Here is a 24,138-nt window from a genome sequence, read left to right as displayed (position 1 = left end):
TGATCCTTGCAGCAGGTACTGTGAAGCAGGTACAGGAGCTCAAGGTCACAGTGAGTGGGTGGTTGAACCAAGATTCAACTTCTAATGTCACCTACCACAGTGTCAGACTCGGCAAGGAGAAACTCACGGAGGTTATAGGTTGGAGTGGAATGAACTTTGTAGACCATGGATGGGGACACGTCGAAAGCTAGTCTTGGTCCAAGAGAGGATTTATGTGGCCAGTGGTGACCTGGGGGTCAATTTTCACTCCAAGAGTAAAGGTCGGAAACAATGACTTTGAGTGCTGAGTGTTGAACCTGGCATTAGTTTTCAGGATGGATCAGAGGTGGGAGTTATGTGCCCTTCGTAATCGATTAACAGGCTCTTACAACAGAGGTGGAGGTGGTGGTGGGAATGGTGCATAGAGTGCCAGATTAGCAGTAAGAATGAAGAAGTAGCAAAGGGAGTAGTGGGGAGTGCAGGGGACACGGGGTGGGGATGAGGGGGACGCGGGGTGGGGGTGGGGGGTTCAGGGGGGATATGCAGATGCGGAGGAGTGTGGGGGATGAGGGGATGTGGGGGATAGGATGCAGGGGATGGGGGTCTGATGTGGGGGAAGGGAGTCAGCAGCAGGTTAGGATTACCCAAGAGGTCCAGTTCCTTAGCCTGTTGGTACACTTAATAAAACTAACGGTTTTAGTAAAAGAGGTCCAGTTTGGATCTGATCAGAGTAAAGGTTGATAAAATATGTGACAGGATTAATCAAAGGAACAGTTCTCTCCCCACAGAGAGGAAACATGGCCTCCTCCCCAGGAGGTAGAGAAGGCCTTTGAGGTGTTGGAAGGCTTTGAGGAAAAGTCTGTAATAATTTCAGAGGACAGCATGTGAAAGTAGGAGAGGAGTCTGCCTGCGTGCTTGCACTGTCACGGGCAGCTTCACCAGCAGTAGCTGCTTTGGTTATTTGCACAGCATTGTAAAATAGATGCCTTGACGCCATTTTTACAGGCAAGGATTTGAAAGTCTTAAAAGCATGCGGCTTACAAAGTGCAGTCAAGGTTGGTAATTTATTTTTCGTTTTGTGGTGGTTTAGTTCCTTTTAAAAAGAGTAGATTAAAAGATTTAAGAGTTAAAAATTTTAAAACATGCTAAATACCAAATTAAATATAAAGTACATATTAAATATATAGTTACATTGTTCTTCATTTTGCAGTTTAAATTTGAAATTAGGAACTGTTTATAATTATCATTTCAAAAATATTTACAGATAAAATATGTGGCCATCACAAATCAAGCAATAGAGATACTTTTAAAAGGCTTGTAGTGTTTGTGTCCCTCCCTGCAAGTCCACACTGTCAAGGACAAGCATTGATAGTTTTGATATTTCTCTATTTTTTCCTTTGTGTATTAGTCTCAAGATATGGGCTAGCCTTAAACTCCCAATCCTCCCGCCTCTATCTCCCAAGTTCAGGGATTAGGTGAGTGACACCACATCCATTTCTATATTTTTCTTATCCAAAATATTATTTACTAAATCACATGCAAATTGCCCAAGGTTTCTTTGTTTTGATGTGTTTGTGGTGCTAATATAGTTTGAAAATCTGAGAAATTGCCATTTGTCAATTCGCAGAAATTATAAAAGACAACCCTTGTTATTTCTTTTTCATATTACCCACTCTCTCAGTCTGGAACTCCTATATAAAGTATTCTGGGCTTAGTCTATATTTTGTTTTTCCTAATGGAGCTCTATCTCTTACATTTTTCTTTTTTTGGATCATTTCTTAAGATTCAAAATCCAGTGTATACTAATTGACTTTCCATCATTTTATTTAACTAATTAAATGGAGATGTAAACAATGTCATTTTTTTCTGAAGTCCTCTTTGTGGCCTAGTCACCTGAGCCTCATCTTTCTGGGTGACATCCTATTTCATTTTGAAAAGTGTTTTCAAAACACCTTTATTTAAATCTATTGGTTTATAGGCTGATTGGTTAATCTATTATTTGACGTTTGGAAAGGACTGATTGGTGTTATCTTTTGGAAATGAAGATTTCTGTTGAATATTTTATAATTTTAAATTGTGAGCTGATGTCAAATGAGATGATAACTGTGGGTATCTTAGAATTCTTAGCTGGCATCACTTGTGTAGTGTAGGACATTTTGCATGTTAATTTCCCATTTAAAGCATCTGAGGGGGTCCTCCCTCTGCCAGATGCAGACCTCAGGCTGGGAAAATCATTCCTTTCTTTCCGATAAGCTCACTGCCATATTTTTCTCTTATTATCTGACCAAAGGTGTTACTTTGTGAGTCCTGCCCCATTCAGGACTCTCAGTTTTTATTCCCAGTCTCACACGAGGCAAGGTTTTGCCTCCTTCCTTAGAGCCTGTTAGAAAACTGATCTTTTGGGCTTTTGCAATCAGCACAGGTCTTCAGGAAAAAGATTCTTTAGTGGTAAACTCCATTCTCTCTCTCTCTCTCTCTCTCTCTCTCTCTCTCTCTCTCTCTCTCTCTCTCTCCTGTTGAGTGTTTATGGCTTTTGGAGAATTCCCTTACAATTTTGAAGAATTCAACTACTCATTTAAAGAAATTCTTGAAATAGTTTACTAATGTACTGACCAGGAAGACCCTGAGGGTATTTAGGCTCTAATATACAGAAAGGAGAGTCATAAAAACCAATAATCAAGTTCCTCTAAGGTCACCCTGTGAGCTTCATCTGCAGGGCGATGTCCCCTTTCATTTAGGTGTGTATTCTCAGTTATTTTCTGGCATCTTAACATCTCCTCTGGGTTCTCTACTAGCAAGCAAGGCCTTTTTTTTTTTTTTTTTTTTTTTTTTTTTTTTTTTTAACGTTCTCAAAATCAGGGCCTTAGCTACTTGGGACCTCTTCCAGGAAAATCCTGACTTTGCTTCCCTGCATCCTAGGATTTTTAGCTGAAGGCAGAGAGGAGGGAAGGAGGAAGTACCTTCCAGCAACTAGGATCAAAGAGGACCCACATGGGGAAAGGTCCCTGAAGGCACAGTAGGGTGTGGGTGAGGGTGTGGGTGCAGAGGTAAAAAGGAAGCATCCCCCCCCCCCCCCCCCCCCCCCCCCCCGTACCCCTGCAGAGGCCAAATCTCAGAGCAGTTCATGCAGGTGTTACTTTCATGGTAAAAATTGATGTTTATGTCTCTGTCCAGAATGTGGTGGCATCACACGGATAGAATCACTGTTTTAAACTTTAGGTTTTACTCTTTTAACATAGTTACAAAGATAAAAAGGAACTATTTGGATACAGCCCAGCATGGCTTCACGTTAGAGAAGTAGACAATGGCTGTCCTCTGGGATTGGTGCTATTGTTTCTGGATCAATAAATCAGTCACTTGGTCTGAATTTTACTAGGCACCTTGGGAAGCGCTGGTCACATTTGTGTTTTACTGAGTGCTAGATGAGCTCTCAGAGACAATGACATTTCTTTCGCAAACATGCAATCTAAATTTATAGGACACATAACTAGCTATGTATGTTTGTGGTATATACAGAGGCATGTGCGTTGACCTCTCTTTCCACCTCTCTCTGTCTCTCTCTCTGTCTACACATACACACACACACACACACACACACACACACACACACACACACACACTCATGCATATCCTCAGGAAATTGCATGTTTTCTGTAATTTGGTCAAGAGGCCTGGCCAGATTGTCTCTTGACTAAGCTGCATCTTTTTTTCTAGACTCCCTTTTGAGTTATAGTTTGCTGGTACAGATAAACCAAGACTATCCTCACGAGAATCTGTTACCTTATTAACTTTGATCATGTCACCCACTTGACAATCATCCAGTAAAGAGTGGGAACTTAACGGCTGTGGAGTTGGCTCAGTGGTTGAGAAAGCTCCCTGCTCTTACAAAGGGCATGGATTCAGTTCTCAGTACCTACATGGAGGCTGACAATTGTCTGTAGCTACAGTTCCTGGAGATCTGACACCCTCTTCTGGTCTCTGACGGCTCTGAGCACACACATGGTATATATACAATATACATAGGTAAACATTCATATCCATAAATAGAGATAATACATAGCAACTGGGAGACCGGATAGGGAAAAACATGTCTTTGTGTGTATGCGTATGGATGTGTGTTCTGAGAGGGGATTGAGATGAACATAAACAGGGCTAATTCTGTGACTTGAGAAGAAACCATTCAGGCACTGACTGGAAATCTGCTGTGTGTGCATCTACACACCCTGTTAATGTTTTTGACTGTGTTTTCTAGATTACAGACTTAGTTCAGTTCATGGCATATGGAAATCTGCCTGATTTGATGTCTGTTCCCTTAGGCTCTGTAGAGCTCAGCATTTCGTTCCTGTTTCTCCTCTTGTTTCCTCCCCTCCTCTGTTCTCTCCCTACTCTGGGGACCAAATCTAGAGCCTCAATATAGGAGCCCAGTGTTGCTCTAGAAAACATGGTGACATTTGAGCCACAGAAAGCATGAGCTGAGACAGGGGCATTTGGGTCTGAGGTCTTAGTATGAATTGAAGGCAGGAAGAGGGAAGAGGGGAAAAGTCCAAGTTTCACCTGTCTCACTACAGGCAGTGCATGTTTTGGAGCTTATCCAATGTTAAGACTCACCCACTTGTCCACATCAAGACTGCCTGGAAAGACAAAGCCTTTTTCTTTGGTTTCCCTTGGAGTGGAATACCAACAAAGTACTTCCATGACACACAATAAAGCCATTCATCCTAATGGAGTCCATGCAGGTTGCACATTTTTAAGCAATAGTTTTGAAGTGTCACGTAGGAAGAATACTGCTTTTCTATTCGACTTAAAGTGAGTTAGTAATATCTAAGGAAAGCAAAATATGAGTTTTATCTAGTAGATCCTTTTTGAAAACAGGAAATTATGTACTATGTCCCTGGAGAACACATGAAGGGTATAATTATGCGGTTAACTGTACTTTCTGGAATGTCGGACCTACCTTGAGACCTTTGTTAACTATACATGTGTCTGTTTTGTCCCTAAATGTTTCAAGGACAGGGTTTTATATTTTTCTATGATATTCTAATACTCAGGATTATTTTTCAGTGCTGCAGATCAATCCTGTGCGAGTTCCCTCATTGTTCCACCATTGCACTAGACACCAAACCCTTCAGGCTGATTTAAAAATAATGCCTCGTTAGCTGGCATTTTTTTGTGCCTCATTGAGCCTTCTTATAGTCAGTGGAAAGAGAAAACACTTTGTTGTTGTTGTTGTTTTAATCTTGAATTCCAAAATTAATTGTTAGGGTGTGGAATGGTTTTTCTGTAGGTTCCAGGAACAATGGGGTTAGAGGTGGATGTCCATCGTAGTGTCTGCTTCTTTTGCTCTGTGCATCTGCATCTTGGCCAGTAGCCTACCATACACACCATGTCTCCTGAGAGTCGTTGTCATTCAGTATTCAAGTCATCCACCTGAAGGACAGCAGTGTCTCTCTGAAGGACAACAGTGTCTCCCTGAGGGAGAGCAGTGTTCTCCTGAGGGACAGCAGTGTCCTCCTGAGGGACAACAGTGTCTCTCTGAGGGACAGCAGTGTCCTCCTGAAGGACAGCAGTGTCTCCCTGAGGGACAGCAGTGTCCTCCTGAGGGACAGCAGTGTCTCTCTGAGGGAGAGCAGTGTCCTCTTGAGGGACAGCACTGTCTCCCTGAGGGACAGCAGTGTCTCCCTGAGGGACAGCACTGTCTCCCTAAGGAACAGCAGTGTCTCCTTGAGGGACAGCAGTGTCCTCCTGAAAGACGGCAGTGTCCTCCTGAGGGACAGCAGTGTCTTCCTGAGGGACAGCAGTGTCTCCCTGAGGGACAGCAGTGTCTCCCTGAGGGACAGCAGTGTCCTCCTGAGGGACAGCAGTGTCTCCCTGAGGGACAGCAGTATCTCCCTGAGGGGCAGCAGTGTCCTCCTGAGGGACAGCAGTGTCTCCCTGAGGGACAGCAGTGTCTCCCTGAGGGACAGCAGTGTCCTCCTGAGGGACAGCAGTGTCTCCCTGAGGGACAGCAGTGTCTCCCTGAGGGGCAGCAGTGTCCTCCTGAGGGACAGCAGTGTCTCCCTGAGGGACAGCAGTGTCCTTCTGAGGGACAGCAGTGTCCCTCCCTTAGGACACCAATGTCTCTTTCCTTGTTGCCCTGACTTTGGGCTTATTTTTCTTTAAGTCCATCCAACCCCAGCCACCATAGTGCTCCTTTTAAAACACAAATCTTGTCAGTTCCATCATGCTAGCCCCTCCCCAACTAGCCTGCTCTCCATGCTCTTGTGTGACCCCACCTTGGACATAATGGAGTTTGGGCAATCTTTCTCGCATTTTTCTCATACACATATGTCTTCTGGGCTATGGAGGTCTCTCTAGCTCAGCACATAGGTCTTCCGTCATATTTCCAAGAGGTGGTGTCCACTTCTTATGTCCGTAGTGTCTCTCTCTGGTGGTCCTCTTGGCAAATGTAACCTAAGCAGTTCTTAGGGTTCAGAGTCAGCACTGGAGGTGGGGCAGCTGCTGGTGTTGCCCTGATCTGGCATCAGAAGATACTTAACGTCCTTGGTGCCAGGGTGCCGAAGGCCAGTAGCAACTTCTGTCTTCCTTCTCTTTCCTCACTTCACCAAGCCAGTCATTTTGAGAAGCACAAATTTTGCTACCCTCATTTCTCAAGCCTTCCTATCTAGGCATGGCCCTACCTAAAAACCATCACATTTCTTAAAAGCAACTCAGGCTTTCTGTTCTACCAAGACCATGCTTGTCACCTCCCCTGTTGATGGACCGTTGTGTGTGTGTCTGCTCTTATGTTCTTCCTGACTCCACATGCACACAGGGACTTCATCTTTCCTCCCTCTCACACAGCTGGCATTTCCTCTAGAACAGGACCCACCACAGCATCTGTCTACTATGTAATTGGTACTCAGTAAGTATTTGTCCAGCAATTGAGTGTTTGCATTGTTTTCAATGTTTGTCTATTCCCATAGATCATTATTTAACCTATTTCATGTGTGTATATCCTTCCTTTCAAATAAGTAGAACAAGACTGAAAGGGAGGGGGCTTTATGCTTGTTTTATTATCTGGTTTAACACACAGCAATACTAAGTAACTGTTCAACTAAACATTTCAAAAGAAGTCACATTTCCAAGGCTAAATCTCAGTGCTTCAGATCTTTGCTGGCATGTCTTTTCTAAACATTAAAACATTGCTCTGGAATATCTGCAGCATTCATACTTTGTCCACTTGTCTTATGGTCTAGAAATAGGTATATCATTAGCAGTTCCATTTAAGGAATTTCTCAACTTTTATGAGTGAAGGAAAGTACCCACGGATCCCTGTGGTGATGATACGGTGGGGTATCTTCTTAAGCAAGAGACTTGTCCTGCACAGCCACAGCTGGAGTCCGAAATACAGATGAGAGCCTGAGAGGAGGTGTGGCTGTCTCTCTAGAGTGCTCAGTACTGTTGATGTCTAAGAAGACACACCTGGCTAAATGCTCAAGTGGCAGGGGATAGTCCATGAGTCTGTCCCTCAACTCTTCTCTCTGACCCACTGACCCCTCTCTCTAGTCTCCTCAGTACTCTTTGGATCAGTGTTGTAGAAATACAACTTGAGGTAAGGTCTTGGCTCACTTGAAGCCCTTCTGTGGTTCTCGCTTCCTCTTAAGGGGATTTTCAATCAAAAGAATGTTAAGTGTTCTCTGGGATCTCAAAATCTTAAATTAAGGAACTTCATGGGAGAAACCATTTCATGATTTAGCTTAGTTTGTTTTTGCTCATAAAAGAACATTCCTTATTTAGTTTACACATATTACTGCCTCAGTGGATTTGGGAATCTTTTGCTATTTCAAAAAGTCAAGTTTAGTCTTTTTTTAAAAATTAGTTTATATATGAGTCTTTTGCCTGAATATGTGTCTGTGTACCACATATGTGCTTCAAGCCCACAGAGGTCAGAAGAGAAGGTTGGGTCTCCTGCTTGTGAGCTCCCCTGTTGGTATAAGGAGTTAAATCTGGGACTCCTTGAGGAGCAGCAAATGCTGAGCCTTCTCTCCAGCCCCTCAAATTCATCCTCAAAGAACGAAGCTTTGCTGCAACACAAAATGGTTAAATTGGAATTTTTATTGAGGCAATTATGAATTCCCATGTAGTTGTCAGAAACAATAAGAGATCCTTTGTATATGTTGTTCTATTTCACTCCAGGCTTATAGCTTACAGAACTATATTGTTAGTATTTTAACCAGCAGCTGGAAAGATGGCTCAAAAGCTGAGTTCTTCCTGTTCTCCTGGAGAAGCTGAGTTCAGGTTCCAGCACTATGTCAATGGCTCACAACCAGCAGTAACTCCAGCTTCAGGAGATATGATGCCCTCCTCTGGCCTCCACAACTGCCGCACACAGCTTCACACACACACACACACACACACACACACTCACACACACACTCACACTCACACTCACACACATACACACACATACTCACACACACACAAACACACATACACACAGCTTCACACATACACACACACAGCTTCACACATACACACACTCACACACACACACACACACACACACACACACACACCTTTAAAAAGTCTGGCCTCCACAGCTGCCGCACACAGCTTCACACACACACACACACACACACTCACACACTCACACACATACACACACATACTCACACACACACAAACACACATACACACAGCTTCACACATACACATACACACAGCTTCACACATACACACACACACAGCTTCACACATACACACACTCACACACACACACACAGCTTCACACACACACAAACACACACACAAACATACACACTCACACACACACAAACACACACTCACACACATACAGCTTCACACACACACACACACACACACACACACACACACCTTTAAAAAGTCCCCAGGAGCTAAAGAGAGAGCTCAGCATTTAAGAAGAGCACTGGTTGCCAGAGGCCCCAGGTTTCCTTCCCAGCACCCCATAACCTCCATAACTCTGGTTCCAGGGGATTTTACAACCTTTTCTGGCCTCTTTGGGCAGTAGGTACACATATGGTACACATACGTGCATGCAGTGAAAACACTCATACATATGAAATAAAATAAATATCAAATCATAAAAACTAGGGCAGAGTTCTATAGGCACTGGTGTGTTAGCCCTGCCCAAGCTTCCCACTTCACTTCCATGAGTCAACATGTGGTTTTATGTTTCTGCTACACCATTTTGTCACCTGTGTGAGCACATCTGCCCACTACCAAGTCAGACATTGAATGGCAATGAAACCTCCAATGTGTTGTTCCTTTCTATAATCATAATTATCTTTCTATATTTGCCTCTCAGCTACTGGTTTTAATGCCCAGTGGTCACCAGTCTGTCCCCATTTGAATGACATTTTTCTTTTCCTTTTTTTTTTTTTTTTTTTTTTTTTTTTTTTTTGGTTTTTTGAGACAGAGTTTCTATCTGTAGCCTTGGCTGTCCTGGAACTCACTCTGTAGACCAGGCTGGCTTTGAATTCAGAAATCTGTCTGTCTCTGCCTCCCAAGTGCTAGGATTAGAGGCGTGTGCCACCACTGCCTGGCTGACATTTTTCTTTTATAAAATGCTTTCTATGGACTTTTATTGTCTACACTTTTTGGGGTTGGTTTTAATTGCTCAATGCAATTTCCTGGAGTTTTTAAAGACTTATTTCTATTATTATTGATTGTATATCTATATCTGTATGTAAATATATACACATAAATATAGGTGATTAGGGAGACAAGAAGCGTTGGTTCCTCCTGGAGCTGTCCGATATGGGTTCTGGATACTGAATCCAGACTCCCTGCAAGAGAATTGCCCTCACTTGCTAAGTCATCTCTCTTGTTTCATTTCCTGACGTTTTATCTAGGTGACTGTTGTATCACTGCTTTCTCCCTTTGTGTTGATAAATAGCATGTGGTTGTTCCTTTGCATCTGTGGGTAGGTATTGGCCCAGGACTTCTCCTGCATACCTGGATTGGAGTAGGTTCAAGTCTTATAAAGATGGTGTTGTAGTAGCATAGAACATATATGACTCCTTCCATATATTTTAACTTACCTCTAGATTACTTATAATACCTAATAACTTATCAGCATTAGGCAAGTAATAATGTATTGTTTGAGGGAATAATAATGAGAAAAAAATCTGTACAAGTTTAGTTCAGATGCATCCATTAAAAACCTACTGCATATTCTGTCTGTGTTTGGTAGGATGCATGAATACAGAAGCAGAATGCAGAGACCCACTACATGTTTCTGTGCTGTGTGTATATCTGTGTTTAGAGCTGATCTATTATGACTGTTGAAGGATGTCTGGGAACATCTAGTTTGGTCTATTTGAGAAACGCCATTGATATGATTACTGGTAGCTCTTCTGTGCTTGTTTTTAGGAATCCCTTGGATGTTTAGTGCCTGCATCCTTCATATCCCACCAGCACTGTGTTCTGGTTTCCTCATCCTCTCCAGGGCTAGAACTCTCTCTTTTAGACTTGTTGAATGGCAAGTGCTGATCTCACTGTGATGTGAATTTGCATGTCCCCACTGGCTAATAGTATTGAACATCTTGCCTTGCTTTCTGTTCATTCTCTGCAGTGAAATGTAGGTCCCTGTCCGCTGTGTATTTACTTGCCAGTAAGATTGTTTGAAAGTTCTTTGTCAGGTATGTGCTTGGCAAACTAGCCTTCTAGCTCATACTACATCTGTTCAGTATCCTAGCACAAGCATTCACAAAACAGGAGACTAATCTCTGTAGAATATATTATCTTTTAAAAATATTTATTTATTTCATGTATATGAGTCCACTATTGCTCTTTTCAGACACATTAGAAGAGAGCATTGGATCCCATTCCAGATGGTTGTGAGCCACCATGTTGTTGCTTGGAATTAAACTCAGGACCTCTGGAAAAACAGTTAGTGCTCTTAACCATTGAGCCATCTCTCCAGCTCAGAATATATTATCTTTTCTCAAGCTCTAATGGTCCACTGAGGACCTGTGTACACTTTAAACTCTTGCCAGAAAAAAAAGGACATATAAACAAAATTTTATCTTCATTTTGTGGAATTCATGGCTCTATAAAATCCATCCATAGACCATCCATTATAAACTCACGGTTTAATTGATGTATCAATTTCTAGAAATTCCACATTTGACCCCAGAAAAAAGTCACCTTCCTTTTCAATAAAGTAAAAGTGGAGTCTCTCTAGCTTGTATGGTAAGGGAGCCAGGCAAGCTCCTGAGTAAGGCTTAGCGTCTACTTAGTTCCTGAGTCCTTTCTCAGGAATGTTGGTCTTCCCTTGCTCCTCCTCACTGCTTTACATTTCTGTAGACAGAACAGTTACAATACACAGAACTATCTTTCTCACTGAATCCAGACTTACTTTCAGACTTCAGCAAGTGAGTGAATGCTGGGCAGTCCTGCCTGCCAGTTCAGTGTTAGCGACAGGACCTTGTCTGACTTTTTGTTTTCTTGTTCTAACTTTCTAAAATGGAACTGGGGATGAGTCCCGTGTCCAATGTGATTCAGTCATTAGCAATGCCCAAACATGGAGCTTTGAGGAACAGGGCCTGCATTGAACTTAACAATGTATTACATCTGCCATGAGGGGAAAGCTGAGCAAATCCTGGGTTAAACGTAGAATATGGAATATTATTGATAGATGCCTGCCAAAGGACCCTTCCCCCATGTCCCTTCCTGTTTGTGCGTGCGTGCGTGCGTGTGTGTGTGTGTGTGTGTGTGTGTGTGTGTGTGCATGTATGTGTGTATGTGTGTATGTATGTGTGTGTGTGCATGCATGTGTGTATGTATGTGTTAAAGAGTATGCATATATGGGAGGCCAGTGGTTGATAACAGGAATCTTTCTCTATTACTCCAGTTACTTTTTTGAGACAAGGTCTCTTATGATTCTACTAGATTAACTAGCCAGAAAGCCCCAGGGGTCCTTGTTTCTGTCCCTAGCCCTCAGTCCAGGGGCTCTGCGCACACACTGCTGCCCCTGGCTTTGTTGCTGGGGATCCATACTCAGCTACTTATGCTTGTGTACTAAGCACTTTACTACATGAGCATCTCCTCATGACCCACAACTCCATTCTGTCTGTTACACACATAGTGGGTAATGTTTAGGGACGGATTCTATACAGATACATGCTGTTCTCTCTGGCTTCAGCGTCTCAAACTCCATATCTGCATCAAACCTGTCTTCATGTGGAACCCCTTCTATCTGAGGACTCCCTTGTCTCTTGGCGCTGGCTTCATACCATTGCCTTCTGCCAGTCTCCAGTCCCATTTCTGATATCCTCCTGCTTCACCCTACCGTATGGACCATGCTATGAGGATCTTGACAGCCTCCAGAGTGCTCTACACAATGTCGTCCATGACATGACTTTGGCAAATTTTTGCTAAGGAGGGAATTGGAGTGGTGAAAGGTTGTGTCTCCCCAGGATGCTTGGATGATAATTGAGTATTGTGTTGACTCTAAGCAGTACACTGAAAAGACTCTCAGAATCAGGAAAAGTTCAGTAGATTTGGAAACAGCTTTCTAAGGCCTTAATCGCTTTGTCTATGTGCAAATATATCCTGAGAAGTACAAATGAGTGTGACAGGCTTGGCGGAACATTCTGTTAGCAGCCAACTCGTTCTCCTCTTTGTACTTCATAAACATCCTCTAATTTAGGCTGCACTATTTCAGACCGATTGGCTCTCCTTCCTCCCCACCCCCACCCCCATTAGCTTGCATTAATGAGATCCTATTGAAGAGTTACTGTGTTCCCTTCTAATCTCCAGACATGCCCCCAGTGAGTTTGTGAAATAGTCTAGCTTTTCTCTTACAGCTGCAAGCGAGCCTTGCATGACTCAGATTGTTCTGGTCAGAGACAGGCTTATATAGTCAGCATTGTCCATTCCACAGTAGCTTCATGCCTAAATGCTCCCTCCTCACACATTTCCCTCATGCTGGCATCAAAGGCTGTCTCTGAGACCTGGCCTCACGGCCAGAGTCTACTGTCCTTCCTTTCTCCACTAGTGTCACAGTTGAGTTGGGTACCACCAGCTCTGCCATTTGCTGAGGGATCTTATACAAGCTGTCATTTTTCATTTTGTGCTAATCCAGAGAGTAATCAGAGAGTGAAATAACTAACACACTCTCTCCCCCCCTCCCTCTTCCTCTCTTCCTGTTCCCCTCCCCCCCCTCCCTCTCTCTCTTCCCCCCCTCCCCTCTCTGATTTAGGATGGTGTATATATATATCTCTGCTAAAAGTGATTGATTGCACATATAAAATCTGCACTGCCATGGTTAATTTGCAAAGCATTGTTATGACTGCCACTAGGTTAGACACATTAACTTTTATTCCTTTTCCACTACGTTTGAAGCTGCTGTCTCATGATTTTTCCATGTCACTTGTTAGTGGGTCTGTGCTACATTCTCGCTGATAAATTGCTTCATATATAAAATTTAAACATTTTCCCAAGGGTCTTTTTCTTAACTTTATAAAAAATATACACCTTAAAGCCTTTTGAGTTTTAAAGAGATTTATATTTTATTGCACCATTTGCAAATCACAGTGAGATAAAAACTTGCAAACTACCAAAAACCTCATTGCTTTGCAGGGGTGTAACAGCTGGAGTGGAGGTAGGGGTGGAGGATGAGCGGGAAGGGTGCACGTACCAGACCCTTAATTTTGTAAGTTTAGTGTGCATTGTTTTCATGTTTTTTTTTTTTTAGAAGAAAAGACACCTTTTTATTTTACACAGAAAACTTCCCCATCCTTTTCCTATCACCTCCCCACTCCCATATTTCAAGCAATAAGCTGGAGGCAGGCAGAAGTTCAGGCTAGCCTGCTCAGGAATCCTCCAGCACTTCCATCTACTTAGAGTCAATGTGACCCTGTTCTATAAAAACAGAAGGAGCCCAGCCACACCTGGTTGTAGCTATAAGCAAAACCCTACAACTGGAAGCAGGTCCTGCTGATCGGAAGGATAAGCTGCTCACGTGGTTTCCAAGTATGGTGCAGGGTGCAGTGAACACAGGAAGTGTGTTTTCTGCGCATCACTCTTTGTCTGGTCCAAGAGGAGCCACCTTCCAAAACACTTCCGTTTGGCCAGGTCTTGGCTCACTAACTGCAGACACGACTCTGGTCACTGTTCACTGACATAAGAAGGTATCCAGCTTGGGCTGGGAGGTAGAATTCAGTCTTTATTCTCACGTTCTGTTTACTCTTGGCCTTGGGCTTAACAAGCATTGGTTGGATAATGGCTGTGTCCCTAGGCTGGATGAATTTTGTTCGTCCTCCAAGCCCACCGAAGCCTATTCTTACCAAATCTATGCTGCAACGGGATTCTGCTGTGGTCCTGTTGGGCTGTTTCTGACCCCGGAGAGCATTCTGGATGAAGAGAGGGAAGGCACCGGCCAGTTCCTCATCTGGCTCTCCTATACATCGCTGGCCACCCAGTGAGAGCTGGGACTCCTGCTTGGAGACTTTGGGCACCTTCTTGAGGATGTCCTGCACGGGAGAGCGTGCCCTGTCCAGGTAGGGCTTCTTGGGGAAGCAATGCTGGGAGCTGGAGGTCTGGGCTGGAGGGGTACTGACGTCAAAGGTAGCATTGAGATCAATCTCGTCACTGAAGGGCGTCAGCATCTTCACAGGGGCTGGGCTCTCAAAAACCGGGCGGCTGACTGTCTCACTGGTCACTGGAGGCAGGCTCAAGGTTTCCTGCAAGATAATTAGCTTCTTTCTTAGGCTCGTGATCTCCTTGTCAGCGCTCTGTAAGTCCTTCTGGGCTGACCTCAGTTCTAACTTGATCTGATCCAGCTCACTGTTGAGAGTCTTCAACTTGCTCTTATAGGATGCCAAATCCTTCTTCAACCTGTCAGCCAGCTCCCTGTTTTCATGTTTAAGCTTCTGTTTCTTTTATATTCTTCAGGCTGCCCATGTTTATAGAGTATTTAGTATGTGCTATGTCGTTAGCTTTCTGAGTGTAGTTATTGAGTGTGATAGTGTAGTTCTGAGTATAGTATTTACAGTGGTAAGTTGCTGTGGGTTTTATAAAAGGCATGTAAGATATTGATTATTATCATGTTCAAAGATAAAATTAAAGATCTGGTTTTATGGGGCATGATTTTGCAGGTCTTTGATCCCAGCAGCTGGGAGGCAGAGGTGAGCTCGAGGCCAGCCTGGTCTATATAGCAAGCTCCAGTCAGATTAAATGGTGAAACCCTGTCTCAAAACAAACAGACAAACAAACAAACAAACAGTGCTCCCGCTCCAAGAAATCCTCACACCAGAATAATAAAGTCATGGCTTCACATCCATGACCATTTCATTTGGAGGTGCAAGAGTTAGAGACCTGGAATTTCATGAGTTGGGGAAATGGAAAAAGTTTCCCTCCTAACTTTACAAATTTAATGTACTTAAAATAGTCTAATATTTTTCTTTAGAGTTAACTGCCAATCAAAATTTTTGGACATTAGCTATTTCTTGTAAGCCTAATTTAGTATCCCATTATCCCATTAGTGAGATTTGTTTCTCTTTTTGGAGACAAACTTAAGAAAAAAATTTATGGACTATTGTCCAGACTATCTGTTGGTATCTATAATATTTTTGGAAATATTTTGGCATTTACTTCCCCCCAAATGTTTTTAGATACAGAGGGAGTTAGACCTTGAGAACACAGCAGAAGAGTGTGATATAGATGGAGTAGAGGGAGATGCTGAGGGCCAAGGGCAGCAACAACAGGCATAGCAAATTACAAACTTGCGTGATTCCTGAACGTGGCGTAGAAGGAGACCCAGCATAGTTTAGCCAGTGAGAGGAAGACTCAGAGCCCCTTCCCATGAAAGACAAGTTCATCTGGGGAAAACCCAAGGGGAATAAAAATTTGAAAATGTTATCCAGTTGGAAGGTTGATAGTTATATCAGGTGGATCCTAATTTTTTCAAATTACTCTCTCCCCAGCTCATTTAGGAAACTTTGACTAGGGATTTGGAATGACTTTGGGGGCTCTCTTACTTCTACCAGAATTTATATGGGATCTTCAGCTATGAAACACTTTTAAATCAGTCTCAGGACTAGAGAGATGATTTGGTGGGTCCAGCACCTGCAGTCCAAGCATGGGGCGGCGGGGTGGGGGCAGGTGGCAGGTCTGAATCTCAGTGCCCACATAATCCTAGAACTCCTTTAGGGAGAGGGGAGGAAACAGGAGAGTCCCCAGAAACCTGGCTGCCAGCTGGTCTGGCCTACGCAGTGGGAGCAAACAAACACCAAGAGTCCCTGCCTTAAGCAAGGTAGAAGGTGGAGGTTAGGTCCTAAAGTTGTCCTCTGACCTCCATGTGTGCATCATGCTGTATGTGTGCATACTTATTCAAACACACAAATGTTCATACAACCATACACCACATACAAAGATAAACGGTTTCAAAGTCTACAGTAATGAGAGCCAGACATTTAAGTTGATGTGTAGAAAATATTAAAACCTTCAAGGAAACCCAGTTTTTCAAACATGGTGTCACTTATTTTGGTTTATGGCTATTTTGCTTTAGGAGTCAAAGGCAATTAATCTGGAAAATGTAGCTAATATCAATCAAAGTGGCTTTTAAATTTCTATACTAAAAATAGCAAGAGGTTGAGCTGGCAGGAATAAGATATGAGTTATCAAATAGAAGGTACAAGGTCAGTAACATGTTGTCTGGCCCTGGATGGTTCTGCTGAGATCAAGTCTGAGGCAGCTCTCCGTCTCACTTAGCCTTATGTGGAATGACAGGTGATGTGGAAGAAAGCAGTCCTTCACAGGCCAGGTGAAGGTGCACCTCACCCTGGGGTGCAGGTCACAAGCACCACCTCACCCTGGGGTGCAGATCACATGCATCATGTCACCCTGGGGTGCAGGTCACATGCACCACCTCACCCTAGGGTGCAGGTCACATGCATCATGTCACCCTGGGGTGTAGGTCACATGCACCACCTCACCCTGGGGTGCAGGTCACATGCATCATGTCACCCTAGGGTGCAGGTCACATGTACCACCTCACCCTGGGGTGCAGGTCACATGCATCATGTCACCCTGGGGTGTAGGTCACATGCACCACCTCACCCTGGGGTGCAGGTCACATGCATCATGTCACCCTAGGGTGCAGGTCACATGTACCACCTCACCTCGGGTGCAGGCCACATGTACTGGAGAATTGCACTTTAGAATTGCATCTTACCCTCGTAGCCATAGCTACCTGAACTAACTGAAAGGAAGCTGCTGGCAAGAGTATGCATAGCCTGACCAAGGGGGAAGGGCCTGCTTTTTGTAGAAGCAGATTTTCAAAATGCTAATGCGTACTCTATTAAGAAAAAAGAGTTAGCATGTATCCTACTTAATGTATTCATGTGTTTACTTATGCCACAATCACACAACAATGCATATTCTACAGCCTATGCAAAAATGAAAAAGTTATATGGATTAAAAACGATAGTGAAGCTTCCATAATAACATTCATTTTCTAAACTCATCAGTGGGAAACGCTAGTTGGATGCCCCGAGGCTCTTGTTTGTTTCTTGCTGTCTACTTTGAAATAGGTCTGAAGTGCCTGCTGGTCAGAGAAGATACCTCCGTGGGATCCAGGCTTGGCAAAGACTTTCTCTGCCAGCTGCCCTCGAGACTGGGAAGCTTAGCTTCCAGTCCCAGCCACCAATTCTGTAAGGGTTGATAAAGAGTTCTGCTTACCTTCCCTGATAACGCTCTGTCCTTTGGCAAACTAATCAGGCCGTGTCCTATAAATCAAACCAACAAACACTAAGCTAGGAAATGTTCCTCCTGGAAGATTTTTAAAACATGGGTTGAAATCTATTTTTCTAAAATATTGACAAAGTACAGTAAGTTTACAAATGCAAACTTAAAGCACAAAACCTCACAAAACTTCCAGGCTGGGATACATGCAGAAACACGGCTTTTCTTCTATTTTTGAGATTATAATATAATTATGTCATCTCTCCTTTTTCTTTTCTACCCCCCCCCCAAACCCTCCCATATGCCTCTTGGCACTCTTTCAGGTTAATGCCATTTATTATTATTATTATTATTATTATTATTATTATTAATTGTTCTTAAGTGTGTGTGTGTATGTGCTCACGCTCGCGTGTGTGCGCGTGTGTGGTGTTATTCCTAAATACAACCTATTCAGTCTGTGATGAGAGGTGAGTACCACCCTTATATCTCTGTGTATTGGGAAACATCTTTAGACTGTAGCTAGGGATTACGCTGCCTTAGTAAGGTGGTAGTTGAAGGTTCTCCTCCAAGACTCATGACTTCACAATAACCTCTAGACTTACTGTGCAATGCTAGTTTATAGGTGTCCTAGCCCAGCATAACTGTTGGTCTTACCTCCCTCCTTTGGAGCTTACGTGGTGCCTTCTGATATGAAAGTTAGTTCTCAGAGGGGAGGCATTCAGGGCAGTTCCTGCTCAAGGGCTTCTGAGCCCTGTGTCTGAAGTATGTGGTGTCTCAGCAATAAGGCCTTACCTTCCCCCTCTGAGGGGACCAAGGGCAGCAGCAATAGGCTTCGTGTTTTGAGAGACTTTTAGACAGACCTGGCTGATAACTCAAAAGGGGGCTTTTCGTGAGTCGTGTGTGTTGTGGGACTTCCCACTGCACAGAGCCGGTGGAGAGAAAGGTTAGGTCAGGTGGCATCCAATAAACAAATGGTAGCTGACGTCTTCTGTTGGTTCTAAGCACTATTCAACAATGTCGCTGTAAGGAGTTAGGACTGAATAGCTATGGTGGAGAGGGAGGCAGAGGTGGATCCTTCAGTGGTCTTTGAGTTTTTGAAAGGAACATTGCTCAGGTGAGAAATTTTTATCTAAACCTTATATGTAAACAGATACACAGAGTTATGTGAATAATAGGTCTTTTTAAGGGAAATAGCTAATAGTATGGCTTATGGCTTTTCAGACCTTCTTCTTATTATTTTATTTTTCTTCTGTTTATCTTTCTCCCTACTCCCTAATTAGAGTCCCCCACTCCCTGCTTTCCCATTTCCCTGATTGGATAGCTTGTACTCTGCTATTTCCCATACCCATACCTTGGGAAATATTTCTTTGTACTCTCCTGGTTTCTGGCAGTTTCTCCAGGCTATGCACTCATGTCTGAAGATTTGGAGCAGGGAGCCTCTGATGAGAAAGGACACGCGATGTTTATCTTTATGGGCCTGGGCCGTCGTGCTCAACATGAGTTTTCCTAGTTTCATCCATTTACTGGACTAGACCCCCCTGGAGGGGGAGGTGGCCCAGATGGTCCTTTCCAAACCATCTTCCGCAGGACAGACTCTGTCTACAGCCTTGGACCACATTTCCTTTGCTCACTTATTAAAGGGCCACTTCTTTCTGGAAAAGACAGGTTGTTTAAGATTTTTCTTTTTTTTTCCCCCCTCCAAACAAAGCCTCCAACATAAACATATATTCCCCACCCCAGAAACCCCAGAAAGCTTAGAATACTCTTGTATTTATAGAAAAAAACTATGTAGTACATGCTTGAATTTGACAGATCTTTCTGCCACAATATAGCCTGTGTTCCTTAGTGTGGTAAAGGCTTCCTGTCTCATTACAGAAGTTGTAAAGATCTGAGCACACTGAAATACTTCTGTGAAATGAACCATTCTGACTGGCTAGAGTTCTGTAGACCTCTGCGTACACTTGGCTTCAAGGTCTTCATTATAGTTCACAAATGTCAAAGTGAATGCATCTTAGGGGTGGTGCTTTTAAAGCTTTATCAGGGCTTGTGAAGATGGCTCATTTGATTGTGAAGATGGCTCATTTGGTAAGGACAGTAGCTATCTATGCAAGCGTTAGAACCTAGATTTGAATCCTTAGCACCTAGAAGTTAACGACAGGCAGATCCAGGAACTTTCTGGCCAGCCAGCCCATCTAGCCAAAAAGGCAAGCTTCTAAGAAGTTTGGTCTTTGTCTTAAATGAATAAAGTTGAGAGTAATAGAGGAGGGTACCTGAAGTCCCCCTCTGACCTCTGAGCATGTACACATACATGTACATGTGTGCCTACCTCCCCACAACCAAAACAACAAACAGACAAACAGACTCCTTTGTCAGAGCCACTGTTTTTTTAAAGGAAGTAATTTGCACTTCAGAATGTTCTTTTGGTAAATATGTATTTTAAACATATTCCAAAACGTATTCTGTGAGAGGCACAGAGGTCCTTGCGCTCACAGATAAGCACTAGAGAAACCGGGAATGACGAACAGAGCTGCCTCTTCAAAGAAGGGGTGTATAGCCAGTTTTCCACCCAGAAGGCTGGGGACAGAGGTGGTTCATAGCCTGGTGACCTTCTTCCCCAAGACCCTTACCATGAGCTGTTTTTTCTTAGTCCATCTACAGAATCCATCTTTACAGAAGATGTCACATGTGCTTTGCAAAGAATTTGATGTAGTCATGTCTTAAGTGTTACCGAGTACATGGAATTAGTTAATTATCATCAGGAAACTTTTTCTCACAAATTGTGCTGTGCTTAAATATGCCTAAAATAAAGTATTTGGAGGTCAGACACTCGAAGTTTGATCCAACACCAGCTACTGAGTCATGCTGAACAGGACTATCCCCTATCTCTTCTCGTGGATGGTCACTCCGTAAAATCCTAGGGTATATACAACTGCGAAAAGGTCCAAACATTGTAGGACCCTACGGAATCTTACAACCGTTCGCTGACGCTATAAAACTGTTAATAAAAGAACCTATACAACCCCTAACAACATCCATATCACTATTTATTGTTGCACCAACTTTATCACTTACACTAGCCCTAAGCCTATGAATTCCTTTACCCACACCTCACCCTTTAATTAATCTTAACCTAGGAATTTTACTTTTCCTAGCTACATCAAGCCTTTCACTATACTCAATTTTATGATCAGGATGAGCCTCAAGCTCAAAATATTCATTATTTGGTGCATTACGAGTGTAGCCCAGACAATCTCATACGAAGTAACAATAGCTATTATTCTTCTCTCAGTATTATTAATAAGCAGCTCATTCTCCCTACAAACACTTATTCTCACCCAAGAACATATCTGACTTATCGTTCCAGCCTGACCAATAGCTATAATATGATTTATTTCAACACTAGCAGAAACCAATTGAGCTCCATTTGATCTAACCGAAGGAGAATCTGAATTAGTTTCAGAAGCTGAATTAGGTTGCAGAGATGACTCCCAGTATTCTTTAACAATTTCATATATGTATTTAATACATTTTTATCATAACCAAACCTACTCTTATCTCTTTCCATTCCCCTTGGGCTACTTATTTTTTGGTATATTTTTATTAGCAGACAAAATCCAGCCAGATGCTGTGCTGTCTACCTGTACTCAAAGCCCTTAGGCAGAGTGAAGAGTATTAATTCAGGGCCAGCCTGAGCTTATAACTAAGACTCTTGTCTCAAAACACCAAAGACTGAGAATATAGTTCAGTGTCAGAGTGCTTGCATACAATACCCAAAAACCTTGAGTTTGATCCCTGTTTAGAAACAAACAACCAAACAAAAAACTAGCAAATATAAGCTGAGTTATGGAAAACTATTTTTTAAATAAATATTTCTTTTACTTTTTGAGATTATAATATAATTACATCATTTTCCTAATCTTCTTCCTCCCTCCTAAACTTTACCATATACCCCTCCTTGTTCTCAAATTTATGGCCTTTTTTCCATATATGTATATATACGTGTGTGTGTGTGTGTGTGTGTGTGTGTGTGTGTGTATACATAAATACAACCTGCTCAGTATGTTCCATGTTTTTTTCACCCCATTTTATTTATTTGATATATGGGTCTGAAATAGTTTTCCTCATGAAAAAATGTATTTCAGTTTTTTCTTTATTGTATCTGCTATTTAAATTACCACATTGCTACAATAATTTTTTTGATGTTAAATAGAAATCTAGTTTTAGCTTCACTTTTGGTATGGGATTATATATGGCCCAACTGTGAACATGGCAAGATGACCTGCTGCTGTCCTGGTGCACAGCAGACAGGATGAGAGTCATGATCAGTGCTACTGCACATAAATTCAGCTTTCAAAGTTGAATTCTTGATAGTTTGGAGTTTGGCCAGGCAGTGGTGGCACATGCCTTTGAACCCATCAGTTGAGAGGCAGAGCTAGGAAAATCTCTTGAGTTCAAAGCCAACTTGGTCTACAGAGCAAGCTCCAGCACAGGCAGAGCTACACAGAGAAACCCTGTCTAGAAAAACCAATCCCTTGCCTCCCACCCCCACAAATAGTTTGGAGGTCAGAGGTCGGAGTCCCTCCATTTGTCAGGGCTCTTGAGTTGCACATTATTTCACTATTTTCATTTTCTAATAGGAACTGACAAAGAGTCCTATTAGGAATTCATACTAAGACTATTCTGTCATATGCTTGTTTGCATTATCATTCATGGGAAGTCCCTTTCCTGGACCCTGGAAGCCATTGGTTTAACTTGTGAAGTTAGTTTTGCTAGAAATAGATTACCATCTAGGAGCCCACTCCAGTGGGGTCACAAGAGCCTACACGGGAAATGCTGTATTAAGAATGAAGTTTGAGAAACACCCTACTGTCAGGTCCTTGGTTACCCCTGCCCCCAGCTATGATACCTGCCTTTCAAGATGGCTCACATGACTTGTGACCTGAGAGGTTTCTGTACTAGAATGTGTATAAAGTATTACAACACTTAATTTAGGTGATTTTAGATAAAATAAATAAAAATAGAACTCTTCCTATTCTTCCTTGCCAAGTGTATTCCCTGGGAATTTGTACACTGAATGTCACTGTTGCAAAGTGCTACCTTCTTAGAGCTCCCCAGAGTTGTAGAGTGGGGCTGAACCCAAAGCCCAGAGCCTACTGAACAGAAAGAACCAAGAGTTGGCAGTAGAGAGCCGTGTAGCTTTGGGGTTGGGGGAAGATAGTGATGAGGTTCCTTGTCTGCCTCATTTGGAATTTCCACATGCCCACTCTGTACTTTGTCTAACTTTTAGCTGAAGCTCATGGGGGCTGGGCCACCCCCACTTTGGTGGCACTGTGATGCACAGCAGATGGTCAATGAATGACGGTGGCTCTTTGATTTTTAATCAGAAAACCAGCTTCTAGGTGCTATTTTCAGACTGTTTTTATTCTCAATTATGACTGTCTATCAAACATAGAGTCTCCCATTTTGTGTGTGTGTTTCTGCATGTGCATGTGTGTGTGTGTGTGTGTGTGTGCACGCACGCAGGCGCACAGGTTGGAGTATTAAGTACATTATTATTCTCCATTATCATTATCCGTTGTAGAACAGTTTTCGTTGTGCAAAACCTGAAGCTCAGCATCTATTAAAGTCCATTAAACAAAACAGTTTCCCTTCCCTGCTCTCGGAAACCATCTTTGACGCTTGCTATCCCGTGTTACTGGAACCACAGGGCATTGATCTTTCAATCTGGCTCATTTCATTGAGTATGTGCTGCTGCAATTCCTCCAGGCTGTGGCATGTGTTCCTTCCCTTTTCAGGTAGAGTGACATTTCCATTGGATGTAAGTGCCACTTTTCATTTGTCCACCTGTCTGTTCATAGACACCTCTGTGCTCTACTTTTAAAGAGCTATGCACAGGCAGATGCAAGTTCATGCAGCAGGTGGAGAGGTTGGTCAGTGTGTCGGTGGGCTGCGTGTCCACTGTGATCATGTGGTTGGAATCTTTGACCTCTGTGTCAGAGAGACATGAATGGTCTTATACCCTCTATGTTATCTGGGCAAGGTAAACTTTGCAGCTTGTCAGACAGTGGTGAGTTACAACCAGCTTTCCTAATGCTCATGTTGGCCCTCTGTGACTTATGTGGAGTGTCTGAAGTGATAGCATCTCATTATGTATGGAAACCAATCTGAAGGAATAGAGGTATGAATAGATATGTCCTATGTATGTCATCACACATACTTTGACTGTTTGGATAGAGGACTTCTATGTCCTACTGAGTCCATTTTCCTTCTGGGTACATATTAGAGATCCAACTACTGAATGGTGTGTTTAATTTTTTGGAGAGCTCCTATCCTATTTTCTTGGGGAGAGTGATTTTATATACGATGGTGTCTCTTTTCTATATTCCTTTTTTTTTATTAGATATTTTCTTTATCTACATGTAAATTTCTCCTTTCCCAGTTTCCCCTCCA

At 42.8% G+C, this 24,138-nt stretch overlaps 1 protein-coding gene, 1 long non-coding RNA gene and 1 pseudogene across 4 annotated transcripts in view; 1 reads left to right on the top strand and 2 right to left on the bottom strand.

Annotated features, from left to right (window-relative positions):
• The window catches only part of Arhgef28 (Rho guanine nucleotide exchange factor 28), a 302,649-nt gene that overhangs the window by 36,749 nt on the left and 241,762 nt on the right, over window positions 1-24,138 (top strand). The gene's annotated exons all lie outside the window — the stretch shown is intronic.
• On the bottom strand, window positions 14,120-17,087 carry LOC116083822 (annotated as a pseudogene).
• LOC116083103 overlaps window positions 17,572-24,138 on the bottom strand; it is a 20,435-nt gene continuing 13,868 nt past the window's right edge. Inside the window, exons 2-3 of the long non-coding RNA XR_004115583.1 lie at window positions 19,040-19,340; window positions 17,572-17,732 (exon numbers count right to left, since the gene is read on the bottom strand). This is a non-coding gene — a long non-coding RNA (uncharacterized LOC116083103). The remainder of the gene's footprint in view (window positions 17,733-19,039; window positions 19,341-24,138) is intronic.

Source organism: Mastomys coucha, unplaced genomic scaffold (genome assembly GCF_008632895.1).
Source record: "Mastomys coucha isolate ucsf_1 unplaced genomic scaffold, UCSF_Mcou_1 pScaffold8, whole genome shotgun sequence".
Lineage (NCBI taxonomy): Eukaryota > Metazoa > Chordata > Mammalia > Rodentia > Muridae > Mastomys > Mastomys coucha.
This window is presented reverse-complemented; position numbering and strand designations above follow the sequence as displayed.